We start from the raw sequence: 20,516 nt of genomic DNA, 5'->3' as shown, positions 1-20,516 counted from the left end.
GAAATCTAAATAAGATTGGTGGATTGTATTACTGCCAATATTCTTGTTGTAATATTGCTTTGTGAGCTGTTAGCATTGGGGGAACCTGAGTAAAAAATATGTGGATCTCTCTGTATTCCTTCTTATACCTACATATGAATCTACACTTAACATTTCAACAGCCATTCATGATAAAAACTCAGCAAACTGAGAATAGAGGGGAATTTCCCCAATTTGACAAAGAGCACCCACAAAAGTCCTTGTCCTCCCCCGCAGTTGGTATTTAGTTTTGGGTTTTCTTTTTTTCTTTTGAGCCATTCTCATAGGTTGGTAGTGGTATCACATTGTTGTAATTTGCAATTCTCTAATGACAAATGATGTTGAGAATCTTTTCATGTGCTTATTAACCATTTGTAGATCTTCTGTGGTGAGGTATCTGTTCAGATCTTTTGTTCACTCTTAAACTGGGTTGTTTATTTTCTTATTGTTGAGTTCTAACTGTTCTTTGTATAGTTTATATACAAATCCTGTATCAGATATGTGTTTTGCAAGTATTTTCTCCAAGTCTTTGGCTTGCCTTTTCATTATTTTAATGATGTCTTTTGCAAAGAAGACATTTTTAGTTTTAATAAGGTCAAACTTATTAATATTTCTTTCCTGGATCATGCAACTGACGTTTTAGTTGAAAACTCATTATCAGACCCAAGGTCATGTGAATTTTCCCCTATGTTTTCTTCAAGAAGTTTTGTAGTTTTGCATTTTACTTAGTCTGTAGTACATCTTGAATTACTTTTTGTATAAGGTATAATAAGGTCTGTGTCTAGGTTCATGGTTTTTTGCATATGGGCATCCATCACCATTTGTTCAATCATCATTTATTGAAGAGACTATCCTTTCTCCATTGAATCACGTCTGCCCCTTTGCCAAAGATCAGTTGGGTATATTTGTGTGGGTCCATTTTTGGACTCTTTAGTCTATTTCATTGATCTACATACATGTCTATTCTTTCATAAATACCATGTTGTCTTGATTATTAAAGACTTATACCATAGTTAGTCTTGAAATTAGGTAGTGTGAGTCTTGCAACTTTGTTCTTTTTCCTCAGTATTGTGTTGGCTGTTCTAGGTCCTTTGCCCTTATATATAAACTTTAGAATCAGTTTGTCATAATCTACAAAATAACTTGCTGAGATTTTGATTTTGATTATATCAAATCCACAGATTAAGTTGGGAAGAATTGACATCTTAACAACATTGAGTCTTCTAATCCATGAAAATGGAATATTTCTATTTATTTAGATCTTTGAATCAGAGTTTTCTAATTTTCCCCATATCGTCCTGTGCATGTTTTATTAGCCTTATTCCTAAGTATTTCACTTATTGGGTGCCTTTGTAAGTGGAATTGCTTTTTGATATTTCAAGTTCGAATAGTTCATTGCTGGTATATAGGAAAGCAATTGACTTTGTATATTAACACTGTATCCTGAGACTTTGCTTTACTCACTTTTTAGTTCCAGGAGGGTTTTTTGTCAGTTCTTTGGGATTTTCATGTCTTCTGTGAATAGAGTTTGTTTCTTCCTTTCTAATCTCTATACCTTTTATTTCCTTTTCTTGCCTAAATGCACTAGTTAGGAATGTCAGTACAGTGTTGAATAGGAGTGGTGAGAGAACATCCTTGCCTTGTTCCTAATTATAGGGGGAAAGCATCCAATTTCTCACTACTAAGTGTGATGTTAGATCTCAACAGATACCTCACCAAAGAATATCAGACCAGGACTCAAAAAAATTCTTAAGGGACATCAAAAAACAAGAAAGTTCTGGGGAACAGCCACAGCCAAGAGGAGCCTAAGGAGATAAAACTGTGAAAGTGGTATGGTATCCTGGATGGGCTCCTGATACAGGAGAAGGATGTTAGGGGAAAACTGAGGAAGTCTCAAAGATGGACTTCAGTTAATAAGAATGTATCCCAGATTGGTCTATTAATTGTGACAGATGTACTAATATGAAACGCTAATGATAAGGCAAAGAAGATGTGGAGTATGTGAGAACTCTGTACTATCTTCACAATAATTCCATAAACTTGAAACTGTTCTAAAAATAAATATTTATTTCGAAATAAAAGGAGTGGGCGTGGTCCCTCTGCCTCCCTGGAGAGGGTCCCAGTGTACCTGCGCCTGGGGTTGGGGCCCCCATTGCCCCTTGGCCTTTCCTTTGGTTTTTCCTCTCTGCCCCACTCCCTGTGCGAGGCTTGTGCCCCAGACTCAGTTCTGAGATTGTCTAAAGCCGCTAGGAAAATGGTGGAAAATTCACCATCATCATTGCCAGAAAGAGCGATTTATGGCTTTCTTCTTAAGCTCCCAATCTGGCCTCACACTCTATCTCCTGTGGGCTTTTATTCCTGAATCTTAGCTAAACTCCTCAGGCTTAAGCTTTTGGCCTCAAAAATATTGGGCAGTTGCATTATCTGTCCACTTCCTATTTCTATGGTAATTGGCTGCAGTAATCAGCTATGTACTCTTATTTGGAGTCCATACAGTCACGGATAACTATGCCAACAATCAACAGTGGAAGAAATACCAAGAGAAGTCATTCCAGCATTAAGAAATACTCCTCTTGGTGAACTAAACCAAGTTGTTCTTTCTTGCAGCCAAAGAACTTTACACTTGAAACTGAGTTATATGTAGACATACTAACACCAGGTATTTATTTTTTTTTGCAAATTGTATCTTTTTATTTTTACCACATTTCTTTTTTTAAACATATTTTTATTGAGTTACAGGCATTTTACAATTTTGTGTCAAATTCCAGTGTAGAGCACAATTTTTCAGTTATGCATGAACATACATATATTCATTGCCACATTCTTTTTTCACTGTTTTCCATACATTTTTATTGAAGTACTGTCGGTTTACAATGTTGTGTCAATTTCTGGTGTACAGCACAATACTTCAGTCACATAGGAACATACGTACATTCATTCTCATATTCTTCTTCACCATAGGTTACAAGATATTGAATATGGTTCCCTGTGCTATACAGTATGAGCTTGTTGTTTATTATTTATGTCTTTGAAATAATAGTTTTGACAGTTATTTTCACTGTCTTTTTTTATTAATGACCAGTATTGAGACTTAAAAAAAAGTAAGTTGAACTTCTCTTAGATTTAGTTCTATTAATATTGTAAATGTTCTTAAGTATTAGCTATTAATGGACAGAATAAATAAAATAGTACTGCATTACCAAAAAATTTTAAAATAAATAAAAGGAATGAACTATTGATACACACAACAACCTAGATGGATCTCAAATTATGTTGACTAGGAAAAACCAAACTCAAAATATTACATTTATGTAACATTTTATATAACATATAGCAATTTATATTAAAATTTTTAAATAACAAAATTATAGAGATGGAGAATAGATTAGTGTTTGCTAGGGTTTAGGGATGGGGGGCACGAGTACAAACAGGGAGCAGGAAGGATCCTTGTGATGATGAAATAATTCTGTATGTTGACTGTGGTGGTAATTACACAAACATACACATATGATAAAATTGCATAGAATTACATGTGCATGCACACACACGAGTGCATGTAAAGCTGGTGGAATTGAAATAAGCTTTGTGGATTGTACTAAAGTCATCTTCCTGGTTGTGATACATCACTATAGTTATGCAAGATGTTACTATTGGGGTAAATGAATAAAGAGCATACGAGTAAGGGTAAATGGAATCTCTCATTACATTTTTAAAGGCATTACCCATTGCTTTTTTTCATTCTATTTTTTAAATTGACTTATAATTTTTATGCCATAAAATTCACCCTTTAAAGCATACATTTCAGTGGTTTTTAGTATAGTCACAGTTATGCAACTATCACAATTCCAGAACAATTTCATCCCCCCAGAAGAAACCCCGTGTGCATTAGTATTTATCCCTTTAGTATTTACCCCATCTCTGCCCCACTGTCCTCTAGCCTCGCTTTAGACATTGTTCATGCTCCCTCTCTTTCCTGTCTAACTCTACTGTTTAAATCTTAAATTCCTCGAGCATAGTTCATTCTCTGTGCTGACAAGCTCAGGGCTTTTACAGACCCCAGCCAGTATGACTGGAGCAAAGCCACCAACCATCGGGACCACAGGGACACATTCAGAAGGGACAGCAACAGGGTGATGATTGCCTTAGCATAAGCGACGCCCTAAAGAGATCACTCCAGGCCAAGAAGAAGAGATGATCTGGAACAAGGCCTTGTTGCCAAGCAACCCCAGAGGGGATGAAATTAACACAGTCTGTTTTTCATGTAACTGCATCTCATATGAAAGCTGAGGCCAGAGTTGATCCCATGCAAAATTAATAATTACCGCGTGATTCTTTCTTTTAAATGGCTGCTGCCAAAAGACTGAGAAATGAAGAAACCAGTATACCCTTTTTTAAGGGGATGAGGGAGAGGGAAAAAAAAAAACAAAAAAGTAAGTTCAGATGCTGTGTTTTTCCATTTGTGTCTTAAGTAGGATATCAGGCATTTGTACCTTAGACTGCTGTTGAATCTGCCTGGTGGGGAACCTGCCTTAAAAGTAGATCCCAAGTAGACAAGATAATATGCACCAGAGAGTTGTGGAAAGATATTTTTTTAGAGGTGAGAGAAAGCTTCAGATCACTTGAGACCCTTTTAATCTCCTTTTTAGAAAATTAAAAATGAACTTTTCCCCATTAGTGTGTTCAGAGAGGGTAAACTGTCATAAAAATAAAATACTCCTACTGCGTCCACCCACTTTCCCTAACCCCACACGAAAGGCTGAAAGAGGAACACAGCTTGAAATGCTCAGTAACCCTTGCTTTTCAAGAGCTTATCAATATTAAAAGACATAAATGACATAGAAAGAAGATTCCACCTCCACTCTGCTTCTGCTGCATTAATTTGGGTAAATTAAATGTGCAGTTAAAGCAGAGCAATGGCATCCTCACCTAAAGAACTTTTTGATTATTATTTTGTGGTTGTACAATAAAATATAACTCAAAACAAAGCATCCTTAGCCAAAGAAACCAATGTTATCAGAGAAGGAAAACTTCCTTGCTTAATGGAAGGTCAGACCCCAGCTTCATGCTGGGAAGGTGGATACCAAGTTAGGCATCTTCCTCACTAGGTGTTTATGCCGTGTGCTTACTAGCGTTGAGGCAGGACACTCTCTTGCTTCCCTTCTGCCCCCCACCACCCTCACCTCATACTGGGCCAGTTTGAGCAAACATCTTCCCAGCCAGCTTGCTTCTGTGAAGCCATGAGTGTTTGCTGATAGAGCTGAGCGGAATGTACTAGTACATGGAGAAAACCAGATAGCAAGAAGCACGCAGTTGATTTTTGGAACCTCTATCAGTTGAGATCTTAACAGGAAACAGATGCTACATTCAAATTGGGTGCCCTGAGGAGTGTTTAATAAAGGCGTTATTTACAAGGGTTGGCGAGGAAACCGTAAAGGATTGGTGTTGCCTAGGGCTGGTAACATTGGGTTGGGGGTCATTACCACTGCGAAGGCCCAAAGAAGTATGAGAACTGGGAGACAGAGGGGTGGGATGGAGAAGGCCTCCTGACATGAATGTAGCCTTCGTGGAGGCATGTATACCCTGATATCATTTGCCTCCTCTCTGATAACTAGCAAGGGTTCCGCATTTGGCTGAACCCCACTGGAAGTCAGGGATAAGGAAGCCTTTGAATGTAACTATAGGTCAGCCTCCCGGGCATGGAGTAGCGAGAATAGAGATTGTGACTCACGGGAGATAGCCACTGTTAACCCTCAATTGATCTCCCTGGTTCCCAGTCTATTCCATTATTAATTCAGCCAGCACTTACTGATCACCAGCTTTATGCAGGCACCAAGCTAGGAGGTACAGCAACAAACAAGGCAGCCCTCATGGAGCTTACAATTTCTGTGGCCATGTCAGGCCTAGGCAAGCCTCGAACTACGTCTAGACTCAAAGGTTGAGATCACAAGCCCTCCAGTTCCTGCCATGGGGATTGCATGACTTCTCTTATCCTTCTTCCCCTTTGATCAGGAATGGAGATTCTCTTGTGACCATAAGAAGTGGTGGTAATGGAGGTGTGTATGTGGAGGTGTGTGTGTTAAGGCATGGGTATCAAAAGGGGATGTATATAGAGGAGCCAAGAGAAAAGGAAAACAGTTGGGCCTCAGGAAAGGCAGATCAAAGGAGCTTCTCTCCAGGGCATGGGCTGTAAGGACCCAGCTCCTACCCATGCATATACCCTCAGCCTCCTCCACGTACACTCAGCTCCCATAAGTTTTGCCATCTTTCTAGGCCATTCCACTCAAGGCAACTGCCTAGCCTATTAGGGGTGGCCCTTGGGCTAGGCACCTGCTCCTGGACCAATCAGTGGCCATTCCTGGACATAGAACACCCTAGTGCTCTCTCTCTGAGGCTCTAGGTGGGGGAGGCTGTCCCTCTATAGGAGACACTGGGTGTGGCAGAGCCCACAGCTGACATGCTCGGGGCCTCCTACCACTAGATGATAAGGTCCTAGAGGTCAGAGGTCAGAGATCAGAGGTCAGGGACCTGGGTCTTACATTGGTTTTCCAGTAGCACATGGCAGCATTTCTTCTAAGTCAGCCACTCAATCGATATTTACTGAATTAGACTGGACAAAATAACCCCTAAGTTATGATTAGATACCTCAACCATATCCATTCTTGGCAATCTTTTCACATACAAAAGCATTTGACATTTGTTGAGAGGGACTTTGTTGATCCACAGGCAGAGAAACTGACCTGTGTTGGGCTGATGAAGAGACACGCTGGCAAGGCGTGCTTCCTACTAGGGACAATGGCTCCCTTTTTCCTGAAATGCCTCCCAGCTGTGTGTGGCTAAGCCAGGGCTAGGCTCAGCTCCTTGCACTAAGAAGTCTCTCAGTAGCAGGAGAGCAAGGCAGGCGCTGCTTTCCTGCTATGGTAACCCTCTTACTTGGTTTCAGTGATACATGCTTATTGGCATTGTGCAGAGAGACTGACACCATCAGTTCTTCCCAGAATGAAGCTGGCCTTTCTGACGGTGAGCATAGGACTCAATGCTGTGCATCATGGAGCTGTCTTCTTCCCGGGGTGGGTTGGAGGGATAGGATTCCTTTGGCTGAGAAACAGGGGTATGAGCCATGGTAAAAGTCGCTAGCAGAAACGTCTTTGGGGTCTCCTACACTCCTGGCCTAGAACCTATGAGGCAGAAAATAACTGTTTCCCTGCAGGAACAGTTGGCACTTTCTGCATGACACTGCCTTCCAACCCAAATTCCCAGGTCCTTGGGAGACTTGTTCATCCAGAGACTAAGCTGGACAGCAACTTGAAGGTTATCCATGAACAGCAGGATTTGACCCTTGGGGCACAGGAAATTTTTAATTCATTTCATCTGAGAAGTTTCCAAGGACTTTCCAACTATTTTGGAATGTTGTGTTCCAGGCTGTAGAGGTTAAAATTTCCCTTTTCTGGTAAGCAAAAGTGATTTTCGGGAGCAAAATAAGAACAGCTTTTGGCCCCTGAAACCACAGTCCATCAGACAGGCTTGCATCTTGCCACTAAATGAGGAGAAACTGTCTCCTTACAGCCAGGATGGCTTGTTTGACCTTAGACATGAGAACTTGGTAGTCTTGGAGCAGACTCTGCTGGGGTCTGAGTCTTCTCCTGATGCCTGAGACTCTGAGGGCCAGCTGACAGATGCAAGTGGGATAGCTAACTGGGCAGTGTTGAATACCAGGAGAGGGGAAACGTTGGCCCCTGAGGCCTGGTTTTCCTGATGTATGGAAGCAAAGAGTACCTGTTGGGACTAATGGATCTAAAAAATCAAGGAAAAAGGTATAGGAATTTTTTTTCTACCTAAAAGATGTGCTGCATCTTTTCAAGAATGGACATCTGATTCTTTCATTCAAAGGTTAATTGAGCCCCTTTTGCCTACCAGGCACCGTGCTGGGTGTCAGAAGATAGAGCAGCAAACAGTCACACATTTTAAGGGCAAGGACCATGTTTCACTCTTCTTAGTCTTGCTTATAACAGACACTCAGGTAATATTTCACTGAAACGGTTCCCCCAAAGTCACATGGCTTCACCCATTCTCCAGTGTCTGTTTTCCTTCCTTTAACTAATCTCTCATCTCACCAAGTCAAGAAAATATGTTTATAGTCTTCCCTGTGCCAGTTGCTGACTTGCACAATGGTTCACCTACAAACCAAACCAAAAGAGAGAGGGGAGGGAAAGTAGAATTGAATTCCCTTGAGCCCTGCCTGGTTTGTATCTGGCACAACCTGATTCTGAGAGGTTGCTGGTCACAGTGGTAAATAGCCTATTTCACCCTGACTCTTCCTCCTCAGCTGCCCACTCTGCCCAGATGTTCATTTTAACCAGATTTTACTAGTAAGAGCATAGAGACACAGGCAGGAAATGGGGAGAGGCGCCCAGGAGTGAGATTTTATGTTTTTTTTTTAAACATTTTTTATTGAGTTATAATCATTTTACAATGTTGTGTCAAATTCCAGTGTAGAGCACAAGTTTTCAGTTATACATGAACATATATATATTCATTGTCACATTTTTTTCTCTGTGAGCTACCATAAGAGCTTGTATATATTTCCCTGTGCTATACAGTATAATCTTGTTTATCTGTTCTACATTTTGAAATCCCAGTCTATCCTTTCCCACCCTCTGCCCCCTTGGCAACCACAAGTTTGTATTCTATGTCTATGAGTCTGTTTCTGTTTTGTATTTAAGTTTTGTTTGTTTGTTTGTTTGTTTGTTTGTTTGTTTGTTTGTTCAGATTCCACATATGAGCAATCTCATGTGGTATTTTTCTTTCTCTTTCTGGCTTACTTCACTTAGAATGACATTCTCCAGGAGCATCCATGTTGCTGCAAATGGCGTTATGTTGTTGGGTTTTATGGCTGAATAGTATTCCATTGTAGAGATTTTATGTTTATAGTAGAAATAGCACTGGACTGGGGCCTGGGCCCTCAGTTTGAGTCCAGGCTTTGCCAGTAACTTGCTATTTCCTTAAGAGAGCCTCTCCGCCTCTCTGAGTGTTTATTTTATCATTTGTGAACTGACAGTTGATTTGGTTATCTCTAAGGTTCTATAAATTGCCCTGACCCATAGTTTAAGAGTAAATGTTTATTTGGTTAATTGACTTTCTCTCTCTACCAGGGTTTTTACTCTTTTCAATGACCTACTAATTTTACTGTTTCACGTTACCCAGCCCTCTGGCTCTTCCATGTAGTAAGAAGCAAAACGTTCTCCTTTCCAGCTGTTCATGCCAGTGAGCAAACTTGGCTCACTTCTTAGTCATTGCCAGGCTCTTTCTCTTGCCCTTTCTGTTGTCTTCCCAGTCTTTAATCCCAAACAAGATCTCACAAAAGCCGGTTTGCCCCTCTGATCTGTGGCTTTAGCTGACATATTCAGTTAACTAACAGGTCTTTATTGGGCACCTACCATGAACAAAGCATAGCTCAGTGCTATTAAAAAGATAAAGTAGGTTCAAGACAAGTTCTCAGCCTCCCAGGAGCCAAGACCACCACTGATCTCTGTGCAGCCAACACTGACACCCACCCTCCCTGCCCAAACCCTTTCTTCCCCTGGCGGCTGCATCTCCACACCCTGTTCTCCTCCCTCTTCTCAGTCCTTCCCGGCTCCTTGACCCTCCCTCAGTCCCGTTGTCTGAATTTGGTCCTCGGCCCTCTTCTCCACTCAGTCTCTTCATTCCCTGGACCTTTCCAACCATTCCCATGACTTCAGTTACCATCTCTATGCTGGTAATTCCCCCAAATATGTATCTTCATTCAGATATATTAGTGTGTCTGGAGCAGCACCTGTGATCAAACACGTGAACATATTTGTAGTGAAATACAGGATAAATGAAAACCAGAACTACCTTCCTATAAGTTCCAGTCAGGTTTTGCGGCCAAGTTAGTTTTAGTGCCACTATGAAAAGCTTTCGTTTCCCAGAGCTTTATGGATTTCAGAACTGCAGAAAGGATTATGACCTGTACATGGCCTTTGTTAGTCCAGAGACGGGAAAAAGGAGAAAGAAAGAAACTATTCTGCATTTCCTTTTCCACAGAACAATGAGTAGCCACAAGACTTGAGGTCTCTCCTGTTGGAATGAGGAGTGATCAGAAACTTGTAAACAGTTTTTCTTCTTAAAAAATGATAATAAAACAATAAAGTTCTATTGTATCTGGCTCCCTACTACCATGGTGGCAGATTATCGGATTCAAGCAATTTATTTTACCTAGAATTTCTCACTTAGCTGAAATGCTTGGGGTTTCTGTGACACATAGCCTCTGCACTTCCTGAATATATACACAAACACTCCTGGGTATGGCTTTAATTCTCTGGCTTTAATTTATATTTAACTAGATATATAACAACTAAAAAGAAAATTCCCTGGCTCCTTTCAGTGACAACTATTTTTACACCCTAGTGTAACACTTCTCGGTGAGTTGGCCCTACAGCCAGGTTGGTAGCAGAGCTAGAGAGTGAATGTTCAAGGGGTTTGGGGTGGAGGATCGCGGACAGGGCCGCATGGGGAGACTGGATAAAATGTTATTTTAGTATTTTTCAGTGAGACAGACAAAAAATTCATGCAAGTATCTCTACTCCCCCCACCTTTTTGTTTTATAAAGCCTTTCTTTGTCCAAATCTCAAGTTTTGGATTAGACTCTTGTTGACTATGTCTGCTTAAGTCCTAGATAAAGGCTTATTTGTTTGACCTGTCATATCCATAATTGGTCTAACTGCTCGTTTTGATTTCCCCATTGTGTAGACTGTGCTAGGAAGCTTGGCAGGAAGCACACTATGGAAATGTGGAACTGAACAGCTTAATGTGTGTAATTTGGGAAGTTCAGCAGATGCCAGGGCTTAGCAGGCTCCCAGCTTGTTCAAGACTATTCCTGTGGATTTTCATTCTTGTGGGCATCACGCTCCTTAAGTCTGAGGGCTTGGGTCCTGCCCAAACTCAGTCCACATAGCCATCTCCCAGCCACCCCACTCTTAAAAACCAGGATGGTAGCTGATGCTTGGAGGCTCTTCCATCACCCCCTTCTAAGGAAGTGGAAGGGTAATGAGATGATTGGGTTCCAGAGACGGTCCTGGCAAAGGCTGACATATAATGTTTTCTCTGGACACGACTGTGGACTCCTAGTTGGTTTCCGGGAGACCTGAGGGATTGCTCACGCAACATCCATCGCTCCTATAGTGGATGATGTGTTGAACCACCCAGATTCCCCTCCCAGCCTGAAGCACTCATTTCCCCATCTACTGAAAGAGTTGACAGCATCAACTGTCCACCTAGTCCCTCTGTGAGACTTTTCCTCTGCTGAGAAGAGCTGCCATGGTAATGCACCCTTCCCAGGAGCAGCCCACATCCAACGTCTGGGTGATGCAGGAGTGAAAGGGTCCAGCTCTCTTACCCCTTACGATTTGGGACAACTCTGAGTCGTCCCAGCACCAGAGCTCTCTGAAAGATCAGCTAAGGATTTTATTATGACTGCATTGCAGTTTAACTTCTCCCTTTGTCCATCTCTGCTTATTTCACTTCCTCCCAGATGCTGATGCTGAGAGTACTCCACAATAAACTTCCTCCATGCAGGGCCAGGGAAACCCTACCTGTTACACCCTCTTTGTCTTGGTTGGTAGCATGGACTGTGTTTGGAGGTCCAGACCTTCTTTATGTGAGGACTCAGGAGTAAACCATCATTAGTCTCAACTTGTCAGTGACTGGCTCAGGAAGGGTCATGTTATTCTATGCCAGCCAATGAGATGAAAAGGGGACTCTGGTAGGAAACTGTAGGGAAGGTTTCCTGGAGCATAAAAAGAGACAAGGGGAAGAAGAGTCATTTTTCTGTTGGATGTTGCTCTGAATGAGATGACTGTAGAAAGGAACAGAGGTGGGAAGAAGGTGGAACCCAAAGAACAGCAGAGGAGTCAATCTGAAGCCAAGGCCACCCTGCCTATGATCTTTTTGTCATCTGCAATAGATCCCCTTTGACAGCACAGAAGGGATTTGGCACACAAGTACTTAATAAAGGAGCTGGGTCTACAATCTGATTTTTGTTCCAGTTCCAACTGCACATTCCATTTTCCTACCGTTTGGAGGATTCTGCTTTTTGAAATTTTTGATTGTCAGGATTCTCTCTTCTTGAAAGTTTCTTGATGACTCAAACTGTCTTTTTTCTGACTTCTGATCATTAATTTGACTTTGGTTGGTCAATTAAACTCAGCTTCCTTTTTTTATGGCATTATAGGCTGGAAGTTTATGGAGTTAATGTTATGCAATAATGTGCATGTGTGGCTGTGGGTGGAGGCAGGGGGACTTCTAAAGGAGGCTGGTTCTTAAAAAAACATGTCCTGGGATGGCTTTAGATGAGAAAAGAAGAAAATGGTGATGGAAAGTTTTCAAATTGTAGAGGAACAAGGGCTTAAAGCTAATGTTTGGCCCAGAATAGGATATTCATTTTGAGAAAACTGCATCTCCTTTCTGTAGTTTCTTTTGACATGTCAGTTCATAGCTGCCCCAGAGTTTGGTGCTGGAGAAATTGCCCAGCACAGTGAGGGATGGTGGGGCGCCCCCTTCTTTCTCCCCTTGCCTGTGCTCCCCTTTGCCTAAACGTTGCTGCTTCCTCCCCCCCCCCTTTTTTTTGGCTAATTGAGGTCTAATTTATAAAGAATAAAATGCACAAATCCAAAGTGTACAGCATGATGAGTTTTGACAATGGTATGCTCACATGTAATCATCATTCCAATCAACAAATGGAACATTTCTCTCATCTCAGAAAGTTCCCTCATGCCTCTTTCCAGTTAATTCTCTCCTATCCCTAAGGCAACTAGCATTCTGATTTCTATCAGCATAGATTAGTTTTTACATCTTCTTGAACTTCATGTATATTCTCTCCTGTATGACTTCTTTCATTCATCATGTTTTGAGATACACCCACAAGTTGTTACAAGTATCCTGCTTCCCTTTTAAGACTATCCATGGGGTCCATTGCTCTCAGATTTCTCTGACTGTCATGTTTAAGGAGGAGGCCCTGCCCCTCCTGGTGGTGGTTTTACCGTGTGATAGTCTGCCAAGTGAGTTTCATAAGCCATTGATTCTTAAAGACCAAGCAGGTGGCTCCTTCCAGGAACAGCCAGTAGATCTTTTCATTCTACATGGTGATAATGATTGATGATGTCTGAACTCTTTGGGAAGAAGGACAGATAGCAATTCCTCCTATGCGCTCCCAGGAGTCTATGCCAGGATGGTACCTGAGCTTCGTTCAGGTCACGACTTAGTCCAATTGCCAAGGCCAAGGGAGAAATGAACATTTATTAAGCACCAGGTGTCTATAGGCACTTGGTTATAAGAAACCTCAACTTCCCTTCCTGGGAACTCTTTGACACAGGTGTTACTATACCTATGAGGACACACAGGGCTTTCTCTGAGATTAGGATTTGAACCTGGGTTTTTGTTTCTTTGTTATTATTGAAGTGTAGTCAGTTTACAGTGTGTCAATTTCTGGTGTACAGCATAATGTTTCTGTCATACATATACATACATATATTTGTTTTCATATTCTTTTTCATTATAGATTACTATAAGATATTGAATATAGTTCCCTGTGCTATGCAGAAGAAACTTGTTTATCTATTTTATATATAGTAGTATCTGCAAATCTCAAACTCCCAATTTATCCCCTCCCACCCCCTTGAACCTGGGTTCGTAGACTCCTATACCACAATTTTTCACCTGTAGCAGACAAAACTTGGGCCCCTGTGCCCACCTAAATGGCACATGCATATCTCCAGGTGACAGTTATACCCATGACTGGATTGCTGCAGGGCTGGAGAGGACTCAGGGCTAGATGGACATCCTTTCTCAATAACGCCAACTAGAGTTGGCAGGTGAGTCTTCATTTTTCAGAAATGTTCTCTGTTCTTAGCCAGGCAGCTTTGACCTTGGGTAAAGGCCAGCAGATCTTTGTTATGCCCCTTGGAAATCACTCTTCTGTAACAGTTGTGTTTACAACTGAGATGGTTTCCAGACCTGGGGAAGCTTTGCAAACGATGATGCCGGCAAAGAGGCATTAAGTTCTCTAATAGGCTTATGCCCTGATAATCGTATTAATGGCACTGTCTCATGCTTGATGCTGCAATTATGGGCCTCTCCTCTTGAATGTCATTTTGCAATTTGATAATAATTGGGAATACAATTTTGCATTTCTCTTTAATGAGAATTCCATTCCCCAAACACTGTGATGACCCTAATAGAGATGACTGTTCGTACCCCTTCAAATTGCTGACCTTATACATCACCACAATGTCATGTACAAGCTGGACTTTACTCACCTGGGAATTCTGAGTGCTTCCTGCATCAGGACTTTGTGGGATTTGGAACAAATCCCCGGGGAATCATGACATTGGTTTCTAGCCTCTGCATCTGATAATGAGGTTTTATGTTTTTCTGTTGCAAAGTCAAAGTAACCTTGGGAGAAAGGGTCTGCTTTAGAAGTCAGGTGATTTTTAACATGTGACTTAATTGTCCAACATTCAAGATATTATCTCTAGGATCAGGAATTTGGCCTCCGGAAAGCTACTTTTGGGGCCTTCTTTTTCTCAGTTGTAAGGAACAAGGGATTTGGACTAGAATTCTAAGAATTCCACACTTTCCATCAGAAATTAGTATTTTAACTGTTGACAGAAGGTGGCTGTTGTTTTCACAGCCCCACCTGAGACTGATTAACAGACTGCCAAATCACTGCTGTCCTTTTGGAGAAACCTTTGTCCACAGCATAGTTGAGATTCGGGGATTTCTGCTTCTGACGCTACCCGTGAGTGCTTGGCTCCGGGGCGTGCTGGGGTCTTTCTCAGGCTTGTGGTGAAGGAAGGACAGAGGTCCATGGCAGAGGCACCGACCAGGCCATGGGGTCTAGCTACTGAGGAGGAAGGTCTTCATTCTGAACTGTATCCAAAGGGCTGCAGGAGTTGACTTCAACATAACCAAGGAGGCAGAAGCCAGCTCTGGGGTTGCAGGACTCGGGCTGGAGAGGGGCAGCTCCACAGCACGTGGCTGGGTGCTCCTGAACAACGAGGCAGAGGCAATAAAGAGCAAATGAAGCAGGTGTGGGAGCTGGCTCAAGGCTTTTGTTCTATGAATATGCAGGTGCTCTAGGCTGGCCAGGGGCCTCCAGGACTGCTTGCTCAAAAGCCTGCAGTCTGGCTGGGCAAAAATACCAGGTGTGTGCTGGCACAAAAGAGGGCACAGGAAACTTACTGAAGGTCAACCTCTTTCTTCACCAGGAAATGGGTGACATGGGAGACCCAAACATGAGAGGCCCAGGGCCAAGCACATAGGATTCTTTGGGGCCAAGGTGGCCCACCAGCCTAGGGGAAGCACAGGAGTGCACTTGAGAGGGGGTAGGGCATAGGATTGACAACAGAAGCAGGGGCTCCAAGAGAGAAATCTTGACTGGGAAACTTTCTGTAGACCCATGTCCGATTGTCAGATTGACAGTCTTTGCAGCCACAAAGGAATGGGCATATTTGCAAATATTCTCCTCGGGATAAGTGAGCAGCCTGGGCACCTTCCACCCACCTTCTCTAGGAAGTCTCCTAGACTTTCCCAACTCTGGCTAATTGTTCCCTTGTCTGATCTCAGAGCTCTCATTGTCTGCGTCTTACAATTTAGCATTTAATCAGACACAGCTGTGCATTCCTCTATAATTGTTTTGGGTGTGTGTGTTCTGTCTCCAGGGCAAGATGACAGCTTCCTCTGCAGCAGGGACTCAGTCTTTCTGGCAGGGCTCCTGAGAGAGGTCCTGAGAGGGGGCTTCTGAGGGTGGATGTGAGGGGGTTCTGAACAAGGGAATTCACTCACATTCTTACAGTGCTTTACAGTTTAGAAAGTGCTTTTACTTACTTATCTCCTCTACTCCTTACAATTGCCCTGAGAGGGGGTGTGTGTTTAAGCATCCTCATTTTCCAGACAGTGAAACTGAGACAGAAGAGGTCAACAGCCTGTCTGAGGAAAGACAGAAGGTGAGTAGTAGAGGTGAGACAAGCCTGGGTTTCCTGATTACCGCCAGGCTCCCAGCGGGTTTCATTTGATGGACAACAAAGCCTCCAGGGGAGAAGAGGGGGAGGAGGGAGGGAGGCCTCCACATGCCCTTGTCCCTGATGGACATCTTGGGGAAGAGAAGGAAGTGAGGGGATGTGGCGGTGGTCTGCAGAGCCCTGGGTCTAGAGACAACCGGGGCGAAACAGACTGGGCCTCTGGTATCTGTTTTCAAAGTCGTTCCCTTGTGGAGCCTCTATCCTGCCATCATTCCACAGTGCTCATCCCCCCAGCTGGTGGTTCCCATCTTCTGACCTCCTGGTCATTCCCTCACTCTCCTAGCTCCTAGCTCCATGGCCTTCACACCATGACCCTGACCCCAGTTCTTGCCCACACTCTGCTGGATGGTTTCACTATCCACACAGATGATTCCAATAACCTGCCTCTTAATCTCTTGACTTTACATTCTCCAGTGACTGTCTTCTCTACTCTCCCCCAACCACATCCTGGCTTTGTCATGTTCCTAAACTTCTCCACCTCCTGAACCACAAACTTAAGCATCCAAATCTCTGATTCAGCCTCCTTCCCTTCCACGATGATTGAGCTCCTTTGGCCCATTGACTTCTGTCCTGCTGTCATGCATCATATCAACTACCCTTTTGCCAAGGTTCTCAATTCCTTGGCAAAAGGAATTTGTTCCCCTGCCCTAGCAATTCCCTCATTTGAGCCTGCACCAGAGCAGACAGCTGAGCTCTGCTGGAGGCAATCACTTAAGAGGGCCTTACAAAGGGCATCTTACAAGTTCAAGCCACCAACCTTACGAGGGTGGCCATTGCTGCCTTGTCATCCTGCCGCATCTCTGTTCATGTCAACCCTCCCACCTTCTGCAGTGGCTGTATCAAACCATCTCCTCTCTCTTCAAATCTCTCTTCTCTCCTGGCCCCACTCCCAATCTCCTTCCAGAGTAAGAGGAAGTCATCAGGTGGAAGGATTCTACGTCCTATTTCAAACCTGCATGGTTCAGTCCTGCTCCCATCCCCCTCTCACCTCTTATAATAGAGGTGGCCTCCTGCACAAGGTCAGCTTTTCCACCCATACTCTGCTTCCATCCTTTCCCCTGGTCATAGGAGCTTTATTGTCCATTGTCCTTTCTCTGCTGTACCTTCATCTTCCTCTTCTCTATAAAACCTTTCCCATCTGCATTTAAACACATTCAATTTATTCCACCATAAAATAAACAAATGAATGAGTCAATAAATAAATAGTAAAATAAACCCTCTGCTGGCATAACATTCCTCTCCAGCTATTTCTCTCTCTGACCCTTCGCAGTCAAACCTTTCAAGAGTTGCCTGTACTCAGTACCTGTCTTCATTTTTTCACCTTTTGCTCACTCTTCAATCCACTCCAGTTATCTCTCATCCCTTCATTCCCCTAGTCACTGCTCCGTAAAAGCCCTAGCGACACCAAGGTCACCCAGTTTGGTGGATATATTCAGTCCTCATTTCCCTTGGGTCTCTCAGCCATTATGAGTGTTGTTGGCTGCTGCCTATGACACATTCTTTCCCTGGGCTCCATCACACCACTTCCCCAGGCTCTCTGGCTGCTCCTCCACCTCCTCTGCCAGATAGTTTGCCTCTGTCCAGCCTTTAGACAAGGTTTCTACCAGGCTCAGTCCAAGGCTCTCTTCTGGTTGAACTCTGTACTCTCCTAGGAGGCCATCTCACTCTTGTGACTTTATTACCACCTCCAAACCAGCTACTTCAGTCCCAGACTGAAGCACCAGACCCTACAGCTAACCACCTACTCAACATCTCCACTTGGACATCATACAGGCACCTCACATCCACCTTGACCAAATGTGAACCTTGGGATGGTATTCTCAATCCTCCTTCTCTGAGGGTCTCCCAGCTCCGAAAATGGCACCACCATCCATCTGGTTGAAGAAGCAGAGACCTGGGGCTTTCCCTGATTCCTCCCTAGCTAAACAATCACCAGGTCTTGTTGGTATCTACTCCTCTCCATTTGCTCTACTGCTTAGACAAGCATCCCCTTTCACTTATATTATAGCAACAGTCTCCTAACTGTCCCTCACCCGACATCTCCCCCTCCCTTATTCCTTCTTCACATTGTGGTCAGAGTGATCTTACTGAAAATGGTATAGTAGACCGTACATGATCTAGCCCCTGCCTACCTCTCCAACCTCTTCCTCAGCCACACCCCCTTTTGTAGCCTGAACCAGCCAGGAACTCTGTTCCATGCTGCTCCTTGCCTGAGTAAATCCTTCTCACTCTTCAGAGCTCAACTCAAATGTCGCCTCCCCTTGGACTCTCCAGACAAATGGTCCCTCTACTTTGCACTCCTTTTGGCCCATATCACAACTGTAATTATACAGTTGATAGTGCATTTTAATTGTTAAGCTCTTCTCTTTCCATCTAGACTGTGAGCTCCAAGAGGGAAAAGCTTGTCTGCCGTGTTTACCACTCCAGTGCCCAGCCCTGTGCCATGCACTTAGTAGGTGATCAACACATATTTGTTAAATAAATGAATCATACATCTTTATCTACTGGTGATGGACTCTGCTGCAACTCAAGAGCAGACTATTAGCCAAGTGGGCATTTAGCGTTGGGTAATTTAGTTGAATAGTGGAATTCACCATTGAGTAATTCCCCTAAAGACACATTGTAACTGTTACAGATACACTCCCAGCTGCATTAATTAACGGCACTATGAAAAGAATGTCCGTATTTTTAAATTTCAGGGCCTGGGCAGCTTTTGGCAGCTGTAGAGGATACAGCTTAATTTCCTTGTTGGTTGCCAGCTGACATTGTAGCAGTTCCTTTACTAAAAACTCCTTGGCTGGCAGTCCCTGAGACTATGTCTGTGGCTACTGGGAGTGCATTTAAAGGGAAGACACATATGTGTAGAAACAATATACTCATCTGATGGCAGAAAAGAGTCTTCAGATGCCAGTCTTGTCCCATCACAGCGTTTAAAAATCAGAAGAGCAGCCTGAAGGTATTCTTATTTAAATCTATGAACATGGACTCAGGATTAATTATTTTGACACAGAATGAAAGATATAGGCTTCATTTGTTTATTCATTTATACTTTCTGTAGAGTTCTTAAGGAATTTCTTATACCTTTATCTCTTTAAAAATGTTTTATTAGTTTTCTAAATTATGAAAGTTAATGTAACTGGAAAAAAAATTCAAAGTCAATAAGGGTATAAAATTCATCTCCCCTCCTGATACCCCAATCCCACATCTGGGATAATGGTGGTTAACAGCCTGTCTGCTTCCTTCCAGATGTTTTTCTATGAATATATAAAAATCCACCTGTTTCTTGGCCTTTATGTCCCAGTCTTAGGAGAATCATGTGATTAACAGAAAAATAAAAAGGTCTGAAGACTGCAAATCAAAACTTTCCCAGATCTGACTCAGAATTCCTGTTTCTAGGACAGCACCCACGTGGCTCAGGGCATCCAGCAGCAACCTGCTCTTTTGCTCTGAGTTTGGATAAGCGTAAGGGCCCTTTGTTGAGTAAGCTGAGCTCAAAGGAACCTGAAATTTCTACTTTAGTAGTTCCTTCTCTTTCAGTTAATTCTGCCTCAGAAGGACTTCTGAAAAATGCAAATAATTGAGGCTGTGGTGTTCTTAATTCCTTAGTCAGATTATCTGAAAGGGATTGCTTTCTTCCCGGAGAGATAAGGACGAAGGGAGGAGAGGGAGCGCTATCAGGTGCGCCTCTGGGCTTACCTCCCCGCGGAGTGTAGAGGACGAGCTGACTGCACTGGACCTTTTAAACCAGGGTCGCGTCGGGCTCACCTGGGGCCCTCAAAATTGTGTCAGCCACAGCTTGGACTCACCTTAGAATGCAATGCTCTGGCGAGCCGACGGGGGCGCTGGGATAGGAGGGTGCGTCAGTGGTCTCGGGAGTTGCGGCGGGTGGGTGTGGTTGGCGCCAAGTCCCCATTCAGCCAGAGGGAGCTGGAGGTATGTGTGTCAGAGTTCAGCCATTAAGGTTGCATCTAGGTATCCACCCTGTCCCTTGGGCTGCGGCGCTGACTCGAGGCCCAGCATCAGGGTACCTTGAGTTTCTGGCTTCCCGAGAGTCGCCTGGAGCTTTGAGGGAACTCTCTGCAAGACAGCACAAAGAGGAGAACTAAAACCACCCCCTCCCCATGTCCTGGGCGACTTCATAAACCCGAAGATCGGGTAGCAGTGCCAAGTAGACTTCATTTGGGCACCTAAGAGGTGGCGGCAGGTACCAAGTGGGCAGAGAGCAATGGTCAAGTCCCATTTTGGTTCCCAAGCCCCACTTTCCATGGTGGAACCCTGGATTTGGGGAGGGGGGGCACATCTGCCCAAGCACTTGGGTGGCCAGGGTTCGGTCTAGCACTAGTCACAAACCGGCTCCGGCCAGAAGAGGCCACTGGAGTCCTCACAAGGCCACGTACTTAGTCT

The 20,516-nt window shown here is 43.5% G+C and overlaps 1 long non-coding RNA gene and 1 pseudogene across 1 annotated transcript; one reads left to right on the top strand and one right to left on the bottom strand.

Annotated features, from left to right (window-relative positions):
- The first annotated feature begins 2,272 nt into the window (after positions 1-2,272).
- Positions 2,273-2,712, top strand: LOC105097261 (phosphatidylinositol N-acetylglucosaminyltransferase subunit P-like; annotated as a pseudogene).
- Positions 2,713-12,701: 9,989 nt separating this feature from the next.
- LOC135323060 (uncharacterized) lies at positions 12,702-18,947 on the bottom strand. Its single transcript, XR_010384171.1, has 3 exons — positions 15,919-18,947; positions 14,349-14,484; positions 12,702-13,290 (listed from the first exon to the last, which is right to left on the bottom strand). It is a non-coding gene; the product is annotated as an uncharacterized LOC135323060 (long non-coding RNA).
- Between the last annotated feature and the right edge of the window lie 1,569 nt (positions 18,948-20,516).

The sequence above is a fragment of the Camelus dromedarius genome, chromosome 15, assembly GCF_036321535.1.
Source record: "Camelus dromedarius isolate mCamDro1 chromosome 15, mCamDro1.pat, whole genome shotgun sequence".
Classification (NCBI taxonomy): domain Eukaryota; kingdom Metazoa; phylum Chordata; class Mammalia; order Artiodactyla; family Camelidae; genus Camelus; species Camelus dromedarius.
The sequence above is the reverse complement of the archived record's forward strand: the minus strand, read 5'-3'. Positions and strand labels throughout refer to the sequence as shown.